This window comes from Euprymna scolopes, chromosome 3 (assembly GCF_053919585.1).
Source record: "Euprymna scolopes isolate OS-2025 chromosome 3, ASM5391958v1, whole genome shotgun sequence".
NCBI classification, from domain to species: Eukaryota; Metazoa; Mollusca; class Cephalopoda; order Sepiida; family Sepiolidae; genus Euprymna; species Euprymna scolopes.
The window spans coordinates 5190312-5204713 of NC_136484.1; positions in this window are offsets into that span (position 1 = coordinate 5190312).

A 14402-nucleotide genomic window follows, 5' to 3' on the forward strand; every position below is an offset into this window, starting at 1 on the left:
GGAGTAAAGAAAACCCAAACTGGTGTTCCTTCGTAACTGTCTCTTGTAAACGATCCCGGAAACGGTGTCAGTGGTGGCGGGGGAAAGAGGAATTAATTAGAGAAAAAGATTTTACTACTTCTATGGATTTTAACCGATTGTGGCAGTAAACTCTCAGCAGAAAAATTATAGGAATCTACGATTATCGAGAAAGTGGAGAGTTAATATGCCCATAACACACCTCAGATATTGTGCTGCAGTTTGTGCATATTACATTCGCATGAAATGATTTTTAATCCTACTAAGGTCAAAATCATAGGGGAAAAATGAGTTCATTTTATATATATATATATATATATATATATATATTATAGGCTTATACGATTATAGGCTCCTGATATACATTCTCTCTTTCTCTCTCTCTCTCTCTCTCTCTATATATATATATATATATATATATATATATATATATAGAGAGAGAGAATGTATATCAGGAGCCTATAATCGTATAAGCCTATAATATATATATCGTTCAAGCAAAACAAACAAACTTTGACTGAAATAAACAAACAAAAACTACTTTGTTTCACATAAAAAACTTTTAAAACTGCAAACGTGAATTGAGGGCACGAATCGATTTAATGATTTATAAATTATTCTTAGGATTCATTATGGCCATCGAACTTTTATTTAAAATCGAACTGGGAGTTACTTAAGAATTTAATTATCGTTCTTCTATTTTAAGAACATCATTATATCTTGCAAGTTGATTTTAAATATAGCATAAATATATTGGAGAATTCTATTCACTTTACCGCCCCCCTCTTCCATGTATCTCGCATTTTTAAAAACTCACTAGATCAACTATGGAACAAGAGCAGCATTTTCGACAGTTAATTTTTAAAATTTTAGAACGTTGAACTGTATCTAAAGCTAAGACTATCTTTAATATTTTGCTTTAAAGGCGGAAGCTTTTAGCAGATAAGTTGTCTATTTGCGATATGTATTCTCTTTTTGATTAGATGCAAATCTTAATATTAATCATATTTATTTAAGTTTTTAATTTATATTTTTATTTGATTGCTTATTTAATAGATTTTCTCGTCCATGAATGTATTCATTATATCTAGAAAGTTGATTTTAAATATAGCATAAATATATTCTACAATTTCTATTTATTTTCAGTTAGTGAGGGGAATCTATCACCATAATTTCCCTTAAATACGTCAATTGGACTTATATTAAGTACAATACTTAGTATTAATATCCTTTTTTTCTTAATAGAGAGTAGACAATGCATTGTGGATGCGTTATCGGCAGCCCCCGTTACTCTCGCTTCTCCTTATTTGTCCCTCAGTCTTCATTTTTAATAAGTGATTTTTTCTGACAAAAAGAGAAGAAAACGCTGTATTCTAGGTTGGCAGTATTTTGTGTGGAGAGAAAATTTCTGTTTCTATGTCTATCTTTATAGCCATGTCACTATAAGTGCGTTAAATGTTTCACTGTGCTGACGTTATCCGCCTGATAGTCAGGGACGTGCACCTTGGATTAACTACTGAGCAGGCTGTCCGATCAGCAGGTGCAAAGTACGGGGCTGCTGTATTGCCATTTGGTGAATAGATTCTGGACTATGCAGTAGCTTCTGGTGGGGCTTCTCAATGTCATATTAGTGGGTAGTTGCTACGGCTTTAACTTGTGTTAAAAATATAGATTTCTTCGTTTCTTTTTCTCTCTTACTTTCCCTCTCTGCCCTGCTCTAACCAAGTCTGTCGACCTGTTCCACAAATCCCAAAACGCCACCATGAAAAGTTTCCAGAAAAAATAAACGATTAAACCCAGAACTCTAACTTCCAACGTAGATCCCCACTGCTATGTCTCCTCCAACACCAGGGGTGTACGTTCCAAACTTCCAGAGATTGAAATCCAATTACAGGAGATAAAACCAGACATATTCCTAAGCGAAACTGGAATGGACAGACTATTTGCCTATATGAGTGCCTACTTTAGAGATGGCTTTCCATGTGGTACGGACATCTCCAGATAAGATCCTAAATCACCCTATATGTGCTTCCGGGTTGCACTTGCTCACACGACTGCGTTTATATTTGTCCTCTATCACCTGCATAACAGCGGAGTTACTATCTTTAAAAGCATATCTGAGAAAATTGACTACATCATATCTTCTAATACTTCGGCTAACATTCACGTATGTGGAGACTTCAATGTTCACAATGGGAAGTTGTTAACTCACTCTAATAAGACAGATGATGAGGGGAGGTTCTGTTACGATTTCTCCATTGCTTATGACCTAACTCTTATGATTGTTCACGAACTCACAAGCGTGCCCGATACTGACAGTCAGTATGCAAGTCTTCTAGACCATTTTCTCACAACTCGCTCTGAACTATGTGTATACTCCGTGCTGTCTCCACTGGAATCTTCCAATCACCTGTTGTCTCAGTTAATATAAAAACGAAATGTAATAAGTCGTCTGACTTACAGTATATCATACAGTATATCGATACTCTATGGCTGACTGAGATAGCTTCCGTACATTTTAATCAGATCAACCTCTCCATTCCATCTTTAAAAAGAACGTGTCATTTATAGTGCCTTACCTAAAGATATAGATCGCTTTATACCCTCGAAAAAATTTCAGCAAAAACCTAGCAGCCAGCCGTGGTTCTCTCCAGAATGTGCTGCTTCCATTGCGCACAGAAATAACTTTTTTCATTGCTTCCAACGTAATAGTTGTACTGAGACTAAAGCAGCTGTCAGGACTGTTAGCAACCACTTTAAAAAAGTAATAAAGAACGTGAGAGAGTTGTATGCTCAGTCCGTCAAGTGCAAAGTAGTTGAGCAGCGGCCTAGTTCCCAGCAGTTTTAGCAAATAGCAAATAGGGTCCTGAATAGAAATGTGTGCTCTGTCCTAACCATCATCATTGGGCCTGAAGTAATTTCGTCTTCACCGGACAAAGCCAAACTATTTGCCAAGAACTTTGCAGCTAATGCTACCCTATGCGATCAGGGCCATAAACTCTCCAGTATTTCCTCCCGTGTCTGAAAACACGCTATGCGATATACAAATATCTTTGCGTGATATTACCAAGCTTATCAAAAACCTTGATTCCAGTAAAGCAACTGGCCCTGACGGCATTCCAATTACAGCGCTGAAAAAGCTTTAACCCAAACTAGCTCCCATACTTACAATGCTGTTTACGCGTTGTTTTAAGGAGAATCGCTTTCCAATACTTTGAAAAACCCCATTAGTATGTCCTGTATTTAAAAATTAAATTTACTGATCATCTACCTCCCAGTACGGACCAATGTCTCATGTGCGTCATGAGTAAGCTGCTGGAATCTGTGTTAAATAGAGAAGTAGTCAACCACCTTATCAAAATAAGCTTCTTAGTGACACGCAATATGGTTTCCGTTCTGCTAGATCTACAGCAGATGTGGTTACAGTTATATCTCATATGATTAGCGAATCTCTTGACGGAGGCTACCATTCTAGGGCCATTGCTCTTGACATATCAAAGGCCTTTGATAGAGTATGACAAAATTTCCAGCTACGATATAGCTAGAAATGTCTTCTTAATTATTAAATCATTTCTCTCTGATAGGTTTTATAAGAGTAGTGGTTGATTGGCAGAAATCAGAAGCTCACAGTATTAATGCTGAAGTTCCTCAGGAGTCACACTTGGGTCCAACTTTCTGATCTATATCAATAATCTCCCAAATCACACCCTAAGATCATTTGTAGACATTTATGCTGACAACACTGCCATCTATGGCAACAGTTTAAAAGCCGTAAACGACCAAGTTTCTCTGATTCTCTCTCCTCTGATCTTGACCACGTGGTGCAATGTAGAAGAGATGGCTGGTTAATTTTAATGCATCCAAAACCAAGCTTCTATCTTTACATAATTAAAGCTTTGATTCTTATCTGGCGTCAATTGAAATGAATAACTCTCGTCTTGGGAAGGCTCCATGTTTTGACAAGCTTCTGGGCCTGACCTTTACTCCTGATCTGAAATGGAACACGTACATCAAATCATCTACCAATGTTGCTGAAAGAAAATGGTGGGATCATTTTTCCGCTCGAGTAAATAATGTTGATGCAATTCCCTACCTGTATAAGAGCCAAGTGTGTCAAAGGGTGGAGTACTGTTGCTACATCTAGGCAGGAGTTTCTAGTAGCATCTTATCTTATTTCGTAGCTTAGTGGGGGATGCTTTTTTCCTCTTCCTTGCAACCCCTTTACCACAGAAGAGAAGTTGTGTGCCTTTCTCTGCTTTGTCGTTATTTTCATAGCAAGTGCTCGTCTGAGCTCTAATCTATGGGACCCCTTGCCTTCCTTTCAGAAAAAGCACTCGTCTATCTGAAACCACTATCAATAATGTCCCTCACTCTTTATCTAAACCTAAACGTAGATTCCCTGAACACAGCTTCTTTCTTAGAAATGCTCGCCCGTGGAACTCTCTTCTGTTTCTCTGCTTTCAAACTGACTACAATATGGTCGTTTCAAGTCCAACGTAAACAAGTTCTTGATTAGCCGTTCCTTTAAGTAATCTAGTTTACAAAAGTTCGACCATGAATGATTACTACGATATTGTCCTATTGATTACTGTACACTCATTAATTATTATCCCCGAGTGGCTTATGGGCCTTTATAAGCGATAATTTTTTGTAAAAAATACCCCCCTTTTCGCCAAAATATTTGAATCCATAATTAATCAAGCTCTAGTCCACAACCCACAGCTGCTAAACTTGTCGGCCCAACAATAAGGGCAAGCCCGTTCTACGGCAGATATCCTAACTATAATCTTTGAACGCATATACTATGCACTGGACAAAGCAGCGGATGCTATGGTAGTAGCTCTAGATATATCTAGGCCTTTGACAACATATGACACGATGGTCTTCTCATGAAAATTAGATCCTATGATATTACTGGACGAATACTTAACATAATTAAACCCTTCTTAAATAAGAGAAGAATCAGGTAGTCCTCGATGGCTGTACATCTAAACAATATGATATAAATGCGGGGGCGATCCTTGGACTTTTATCATTCCTCATATTCATAAATGACCTCCCTGATAAAATTGTCTCTGAGATGGGTATATTAGCTGACGACATCAAATTCTACAATAGACAGGAGGAGGAAACGAATGAACACGTATCCAAGACAATAGCTGAATCCATAAATGAAAGCTCCCTAGTCTGTAGTTGAATGGGGACAAAAATGAATGGCCACATTCAATGCTGCCAAGACTAATCTTCTTTCCTTTAATAACTACATTTTCTATCAATAGCTATGGCTAATGATACATTACCAGAAAGTACTTCATTCAAACTCCTTAAGTTTCATGGGGAACATGAGTTGGACCTGATATATTAAGAGGATTGCCAAGGCTGCAGCAAAGAAGGTGGATTCTATCGTGATAGAAAGTTACTTATGCCTGAGAGTATTCTATAGTCCTACAAGGCAACCATTCGCTTATGTACGGAGAATTGTTGCCACATTTGGGCGGATGCATCTGCTGCTAGTCTCTCCCTCTTAGGATTCAAAAGAGTCGCCGACCTAATAGGTCCCGCACTATCAGCTAGGCGTCATCTTTTCTCCCATCGACGAAGTGTTGCATCCCTCTACCAGTTTTACAAGTAATTTACGACGAGCTACAAGCCCTTATACCTCCTCGACGTAAAAACCCCTACAACCCCAACAAGCAGAAAAATCACACCCCTACGCAGTAGAAATCCCTAGATGTAAGAAAATCTTCTCCTCTGATAGTTTCTTCTCTAGGACTGCTAGACTTTGGAATGTACTGAGATGTAGAAGTTTAAATGTAATGTGAACAGACATTATTCTGCCGAACTCCCTACCATAGTACACCTGCAAATTATGTCCCAGATAGTAGCCTCTACATCAAAGTGGCACCGTACATTTGTGTGCGGTGAAAATGCAAAAATAAATAAATAAATAAAATAATTTAATTCGAATCAAATATCAATATATCAGATGAAAACTCAGCAAGATAATTTATACTTGATTGAATGTGGGAAAAAGTTGAACTAAAGACAGATTCTGACGATGTGAACGTTGCTTATGATTTTTCTATGGTGTTAAAAAACAAAAACAAAAACAAAAAACAAACAAACAAAAGAAAAACCACAAAAACAAAAATGCAGAAATATACACTTTTGATGAAAATTTAATTTACACTTAAATTTCTGTAAGTATAGCTGGAGAAGGAAGATACAAAAAGGGAATTCCAAAGTCGAGCAATTTGAGAGAAGAAACTTTCATAGTAGAAGAGTCTCGAATACCGGAGACCTCTAAAATGAAGGCGTGGAATTTTGCTTCTTATCGGGCTACTCCAGGATGAGGATGTTGATAACTCTTCATGCTCGAAATTCTGATAAAATTGCAATTTGTTGAATCTATACTTTGGTTGTTTCATTTTTTTACCGAATTTTCATTTCTAATGATTACTATATTTTCCAATTTCTACTGTAAACTCTTTAACCCTTATCCTTGAGTGGCTTCTTGGCCTTGATAATGTGGTGATTCCTGTGTAAAAAAAAAGTCCGATTTATTTCCGAAGATTTTTTTTTATCTTTTGTTTCATTTTCTTGATGGCGCATTCCTACGGGTTGTTCGTTTATGGCTTGTCCAGTACAATTGGTCACGATATTCTGCGTCCAATTTGCGATAACATCTTTTTGTTAAAGGAAATAAACGCTGGCGACTGAACTTTGTGTTGTCAATTTTCCTTAAGCGATGAAATATATAATGTTATATATATCTTTTGTATTTTTTGAAAAAAAGAGAAAAAATAGCAAAAAATCCCGTCTTATTTCTCTCATGTAGGCCAACGTTTTTTTACGATAAATAAATGCAAAACTGAAACGCACAAATACCTTTCAGTGCATATATGTTTTATTGTAACAAATGTTCAGGAGAGATAGTTATAAATTATAGCTCGTTTGGGTCATCCGTAACTATAAAAATCTGATTTTCATAAATAAACACTCGAAGGGAAAACTATTTTCTTCCCAGTAGAAATGATTTCTTTCTGATAAAGACTAGGTGGCTTGCCTAGGTGTCTGAGTGACAATAGGTTTCCCAGAGTTCAAGTATTCTCCGTTCTTTCACGCTTATTACGACCAATGCTTTACTCTGGAATTTGAATAAAAATAAGCATTCCCAAATTTAAGCAGAGATGATTATTTATTTGGATTTCTCATGCGAATTATGTGCAGTGATCGCCGATTGACAAACCTGAGGAAACAGGTTTGTCAATCGGCGATCACTGTACACACATTCTGGTAATCGTTGCAGATCAGCTTGTCTTCTATTAACAACTTTTTACCATTTTGTTATCGTTATTAACGGCTGTCTAGGTTAAGTCGGACATGCCCTAAGATTGAAGAGAATTGCAAACAAAGAACTCAAATGGACACCAGCTGGAAAAAGAAAAGGAAAAGAAAACATGAACTTGAAACAAACAATCATGAGATATGGTTGCATCAGGACCAAGCTGGAAGGATGCTGCGGATCTGGCTTTAATTTGAAAAAGATGGTATACTTTGACTACCTCATGTGTGGCAGGATGCGAAAGTTCCTAAAAAGTCTTTTTACCCTTTTAGATTAAACGCCTTTAAAGTTTTTGTATATTCTCTGAGAAATCCTTGATTATAACGTTTATTGACAGATTGCTTTTATATTGGAAGAAAAACGGTTAGAAATAAAGAAAAGGAAAAAGTAAAGAATTCGAAACCGATTGAAGTCGTGACGGGTTTGTTTCCACTGTTAAAGTCGAAGATTTATTTCCTTATCTTTTGTCTCTGCCGTCAAGAAACCCGTCTTCTCGTTGACGCATTCCCACGCACGCAAACGGTTTATTCGTTGATTGCTTGTCCGCCAGAAGGATCACGTTGTTGTCCGCCCTGTGTTTGTGATGGAATCTTTTTTTTTGTTGTTAAACGAAATAAATAATGGCGACTGAACTTTTTTTTGTCAATTTTCTTTGAGCAATAAAACAATGCTCCATCTTTGTAATTCCTGAAAAAAGACAAAAGAGAAAAATAAAAAGAAAACAACTGTCTTACTTCTCCAATGAATTTTACGATTGATAAATACAAACACTAATGTTGTCCGTCCTTTCTTCGTGCATCCGTCCTTTCTTCGTGCATGTTATAGAGAGTCTACCTACCTAAATCCAAACGGAACTGCCATGAACAAAGTTTCTTTCCAAGAACTATTTATCCGTGGCATACTATACCACAAAACTGCTTCTCTGCTGACTACAGCCAACATACTCTAATGCCAACAAATAATTGTCAAGCCATCTTCTAAACTAATCACACATCGTTTCCAATCCTCTTATAGTATTGTTCTTCGCCCAATTGATAATCTACATTCGATAACTCTTATCCTCGAGTTACCTTCGGGCTTTGATAACTGGTGGCTTCCAAGTTAAAAAAAATGCATAAACACACATCAGTACGTACATGTTTTATAGTAGATCTGGACAAATGTTCAGAAGAGATGGGCATAAATTATAGCCATTTGGGTCATCCGTAACTATAAAAGCTTGATTTTCATAAATAAACGCTCGAAGGTAATATTATTTCCTTCTCAGTAGTAGACCAGGTGGATTACTCAGAAACCTAAGTGACAGCAAGTTTCCCAGAGTTCAAGTATTCTCCGTTTTTTCATATCACAAGTTGCTTGCTGTTCTCATTGATATCAACCAACGCTTTTCTCTGGAATTTGAATGAAAATAAGCCTCTTTGGGATTCTTATACTCGTTGTGTCTTTCAAATAAAGATTTAGATATTTCTGATATATCTTTCTAATTTCCTAAACAGTTTAGGACAAAACATTTTGGGTACAGAAATCAGATTCGTCGTCTTCTTCTTCTTCTTCTTCTTCTTCTTCTTAATCATGAGGCATTAGTCAATAACATTAAACATTAACTCTAAATAAAAAAGCATAAAGCACTCATTCTAAGTAAAATCTTTATATGAGTGATATGAGCTAAAATGTCTAGTTATTATTATTATTATTATTATTATTATTATTATTATTATTATTATTATTATTGTTGTTATTATTATTGTTATTATTATTATTATTATTATTGTTATTATTATTATTATTATTGTTGTTATTATTATTGTTGTTATTATTATTGTTGTTATTATTGTTGTTATTATTATTGTTATTATTATTATTATTATTATTATTATTGTTATTATTATTATTATTATTATTATATTATTATTATTGTTGTTATTATTATTGTTATTATTATTATTATTGTTATTATTATTGTTATTATTATTATTATTATTATTGTTATTATTATTATTATTATTATTATTATTATTGTTGTTATTATTATTGTTATTATTATTATTATTGTTATTATTATTGTTATTATTATTATTATTATTGTTGTTGTTGTTGTTGTTGGCTCTTTCACACAGGTTATCAAGGATCTTAGGTTGAAAACAACCTGTGGTGTTCCCTGGAAGCTGAGTGACAACAAGATTCCCCATATTTCAAGTACTCTCCACCTCTTTCAATTATATTTGCAAATGACTTTGCGTTATCGCAATAGCCGCTTACCATTGATTTCTAACTGGCAGCGGCCATTGGTCTCCAAAGGAAATGTGAGTGGCAATAAGCCTGCCAAGATCCCAGTTCTCTTTGCACTTGTCTAGCGAAGGTCTGGTCAGCGCTCTTTCCTCAATCTTTCAATTCTCCTTGACCCTTCTCGACTATTTAGCATCACGCTTTGAGGTGATGGGACAGTGGGAAGAGATGGGGGAGGATATAGAGTTCTTGGTTCCGTGTAACGCCGCTTCTGCATGTTTTGTCCCCTGCAGATGTTTTCTGGTCTGCGCTTGTTGCTCATGTGTGTTAGTTTCCGCATTCAAAGGTTTTCCTTAATAGTTCAGCTGTTTTCATGAGTGTTCTTCGTTGTATTTTCCAGTCATTACTTTGATTTCAATTTCTCTTATTCTTTTTCAAAACTTTTCGGGATTGTTCCTAGTGCTCCTACTATTATAGGTATTATTTTGATTTTCTTCATCTTCCATATCCCTTTCAGCTCTCTGGCGAGTTCTGTGTATTTGCTCCGTTTCTCCTTTTCTTTGGTATTCACCCTGCGGTCATCTTGAACAGCAAAGTCTACGATTTGATAGGACTTTTCTTTCGTGTTAATTATTACATCTGGTCTTCTTGCTTGGATGGGTTTATCAGTTTGTATGTCCATGTCCCATAGAATTTTGTGATTCTCGTTTTCAAGATGCAGTTGTTTGCATAATTCCCAGTGTACTGCCCTTCCTACTTTGTCGTGCCTGTTCTTGTATTCCTTTCGGGCCAGTTTGCTGCATTCGCTTACTATATGACTTATCGTTTCATCTCTTTGTCCACAGAGTCTGCATTTGCTGTTTTTTTGTGTTCTGTCGATCTTTGCTTTGATGTGGTTGGTTCTTATCGAGTTATCTTGTGCTGTGGTTATTAAGGATTCAGTTTCTCGATTTAGGTGTCCTTTTCGTATCCATGTCCAAGTGTTTTCGTTATTTTCATCCTTTGTCAACCTAATGAATCTTCCATGTAGTTGTTTTTCTCCCCATTTTTCTTTTCTCGTCTTATCCTTTATCTCTCTGTTTTCTTTTTTTTTTTTTCGATTTTTTCAGTGTCTCTCGCTGCCATGATTATCCTTTCCGTGTTTTGCATTATGTATTTTTCTAATTCTTTTTTTGTGTCATGCACACAGTTTTCTATACAAACTAGTTCTCTTCCGTCTTCTTTCCTTTTCACATAGACTCGGTCAATATCGTCCTTTCGGTGTAGTGAATTGTGCATGGTCATGAGTTTCCTGGTCTTCTGATTGAGCTGTCTCAGTTCTTTTTGGTCCACCCTATGAACGGTCCTGAGTATCTTACTAGTTATACTACCCATGTGTTTATACCTTTTATTAGGTTTCTGCCATACAATTTTGTTTCTAGAAGTTTTCTTGTTCTCTTGAGGTATTCCTTTCCAATTCTCTTTCATTTCTGTGGCTTTGATGGTGTCTGCTTCCAGAACTCCCAAGTATTTATATGTGTCTTGTTCTCCTACCGCCCTCATCTTCTTTTGGTCGGTAGTTTCTGTTGTCTCCATTTTTTTCCTTTCTTATAACTAGTAATGCACACTTTTCGATGCCAAACTCCATTAACATCAGGTGTATTCTGTATTAGATCAGGTATATTCTCTATTAGATAACGTATCCAGCTTAGCACTTTCTCAGAATACTATTCAGGGGCATCATGATTATGATGAACAGTAATGGCGATAGTGAGTCTCCTTGGAAGATGCCTCTTTGTATATTAATTTCTGTTATGTCTTGTCCATCAGCTGTCAATTCCAGTCTCCATGTCCTCATTGCAATTTCTATCACGTTGGTGATCCTGTTTGGTATTTTATACATTTTAAGCATTCTTCTATTATCCATGCCGTACGCCTTTTTGTAGTCGATCCATGCCATGGCTAAATTCTTTCTTTCTTTTTACCTCCTTCAGGATTTCTTTTGATCTATGTATAGCAGATCACGTGTACCTTTTTTCCTTTCTGGCATCCTTTCTGTTCCTCTGGGAGAAGTCCACGATTATTCAGGGAGTGATAGATTTGTTCCTTCAGTTGTACTGTCAGTATTTTCCACATAATGGACAATCACGTGATAGACCTATAGTTGCTGAGGGCGGTTCCTTTCTCTGTGTCCTTCTGTATCAGCGTGGTTCTGCCTTTTGTCATTCTATCTGGCACGTTTGTTTCCTGTATGTATCTTCTCATATTTTGGGCTAGTCTTTCATGTAGTGTTTTAAATTTTTGAACCAGTATGCATCTATCTCGTCATTTCCTGGTACTCTTCAGTTTGCCATTTATTATTATTATTATTATTATTATTATTATTATTATTATTATTATTATTATTATTATTATTAGCAGTTCATCTCGGCTTTGCTCGGGTCCTATGTACTGTTCGTAACTTGCCATACGTGTGAATACACTTTATGTAAGATTTCAAATGTTTAGACCAAAATTTGTCTAAGTAATTTCGTAAAGACTGCAGAGGTAATTTTTTAAAAACTTCGACCTTAATTTTGACCCCTTAACATATATTATTTTGGTCTCAAATTAAAATACAAAGTTTTAGCCATGTTCAAGTTACCTACATCTAAAAGTTCAAGTCTTTAGACCCGAAATTGGCGGAGGAATTTGGTAGAATCTGCAAAGGTCAACTCTTTCAACTTTGACCTTTTGGCAGCCAAATATCGCCTCAAAACTTATTAAAATGCTTACCGCATGCCTGAATACCCGTTATGTATAAATTTCAAATGTTTAGACCAAAAATTGGCTGAGCAATTTGCTAGACATTGCAAAGGTTAAATCATTTGAACTTTGACTCTTTGGTAGCTCACATTTTCGACCCAAACCAATTAAATAAGTTGCTCTATCTCTGAATACCCTTTATGTAAGATTTCAAATGTTTAGACCAGAAATTGGCTGAGTAATTTTGTAGAGACCGCAGAAGTCAATTTAAAAAAAAACCTTTGACCCCAATTTGGACCCCTTAACATTTATTTTTTTGGGCTCAAATCAAATTAAAATGTTTGATCCATGTCCAAGTAACATAACTCTATAATTTCAACTTTGGTAGAGTTTTCAAGGGTCAAATCGTTGATTTTTTTTTTACCCTTTCTGGACGAAAATGGATTAAAAAGATTTTTTCAAATCTCAATACTCCTTATGTCAAATTTTGAGTTTGTAGATCGAAAATTGACATAATAATTTGGTAGGGAAATGTACACACACACACAGCGACATTTTCACTTTTATAGATATATAGATTTATTAGCTAGGAGTTCTTATACAGGCCATCACTAACGATCGCTATTTGATAACCTTTGCAAATGACTTTGAGTTTTTGCAACAGTCACTTACTATTGATTTCTTGCTGGGGTGTGGATGTCAAAAAGCTTCCGTAAGTCCCAGTGCTCTCCGCACACACTGTAAATCTGGTTAGTGCTTTCCTCTCCCACTCTTCTTCTTCTTCTTCTTCTTCTTCTTCTTCTTATTCTTATTCTTATTCTTATTCTTATTATTATTGTTAGTAGTAGTAGTAATAGTTGTAGTAGCAATAGTAGTAGCAATAGTAGTTTCTTAGATCTGCACGCATGTGGAACTCTGTTCCGTCTGCCTGCTTCCCACCGGACTACAACTTGGATGTATTCAAGTCCAACGTTAACAAATTCATAATGAACCGCCCCCTTAAGTAAACACATCATCAAATTTCCACACTAACGTAATGTACTTGCAATAACTCTTATCACTGAGTGGCTTCCGGGTCTTGAATGATTTGCGCCATGAAAAACTCTCACCTTCTTACATTCATTCTTGTTATTAAATATGTTTTATTCTGTGTTTTTCAAACTTGTTCTCGTTTTGTCTATTCATAATCTTTCACGAGTCGATTAATATTTGACCCGATTTTGTCTGTTTTCCTTTCCAAGTTCCCGAGAAACATTAAAAGAAAGGAAGACAGTCACCTGACGGACTAAACCTTCTCATAAAATCGTCCAATCAAATCTGACACTACAGATACTGATGGCTAGTTTATCCAACTCTGCCGAGAAGAAAGCAAACTCCATGAATAAATCAGAGTTAGATTTCGCCAGGTCAGTTAGTTTAATTGAGTTCATAATGCGCAAGATTTACATTCAAGTCGCTTCATTCTGAAATCTTATATTTGGCAATAATTTAGCTAATTCTTCGAAATTCGGCATGAGACCAAAAAATGTAATTACCTCTGTTAAATTCGTTTGATCTTTTCAAACGGCGAATTATATAATAATGATTGTCAAATTTTAAATGTCTGAACCGAGTAATTTTGAGCTAATCTTGCAACTATTACCATCCTAGCGAGGCATAGCCTTTAGTTTTGCGTGTATGTGTCTCGTTGTACAGAGATTATTAAAATATTTATAGTTTAGTGCATATATATTTCCCGAACAGCAGTAATTATCAGTCCCTACATTGATGATTGCGTAACCATGAAACACTAATGTACGTAGGTATAAAATAATTTATATTCATTTAAAAATATTATATATATATATAAGTATATATATAAGTTATGAAAATATATTTATAGATATTTAGCTATACAGAGGCTTCCTCACTTCATGTGATTCATTGTGAATGTATAGAATAAATAGATGACCTTATTTAACACCTGCGTGCTGCGGATAACTTCTCTATTTCTATTTTAGCTGTTAGTTTGATTTATTTTATTTAACTATTTTATTTTTCTGCTATATTATTATTATTCTAAAATAAAGTTTATTCTGTGTATATAATT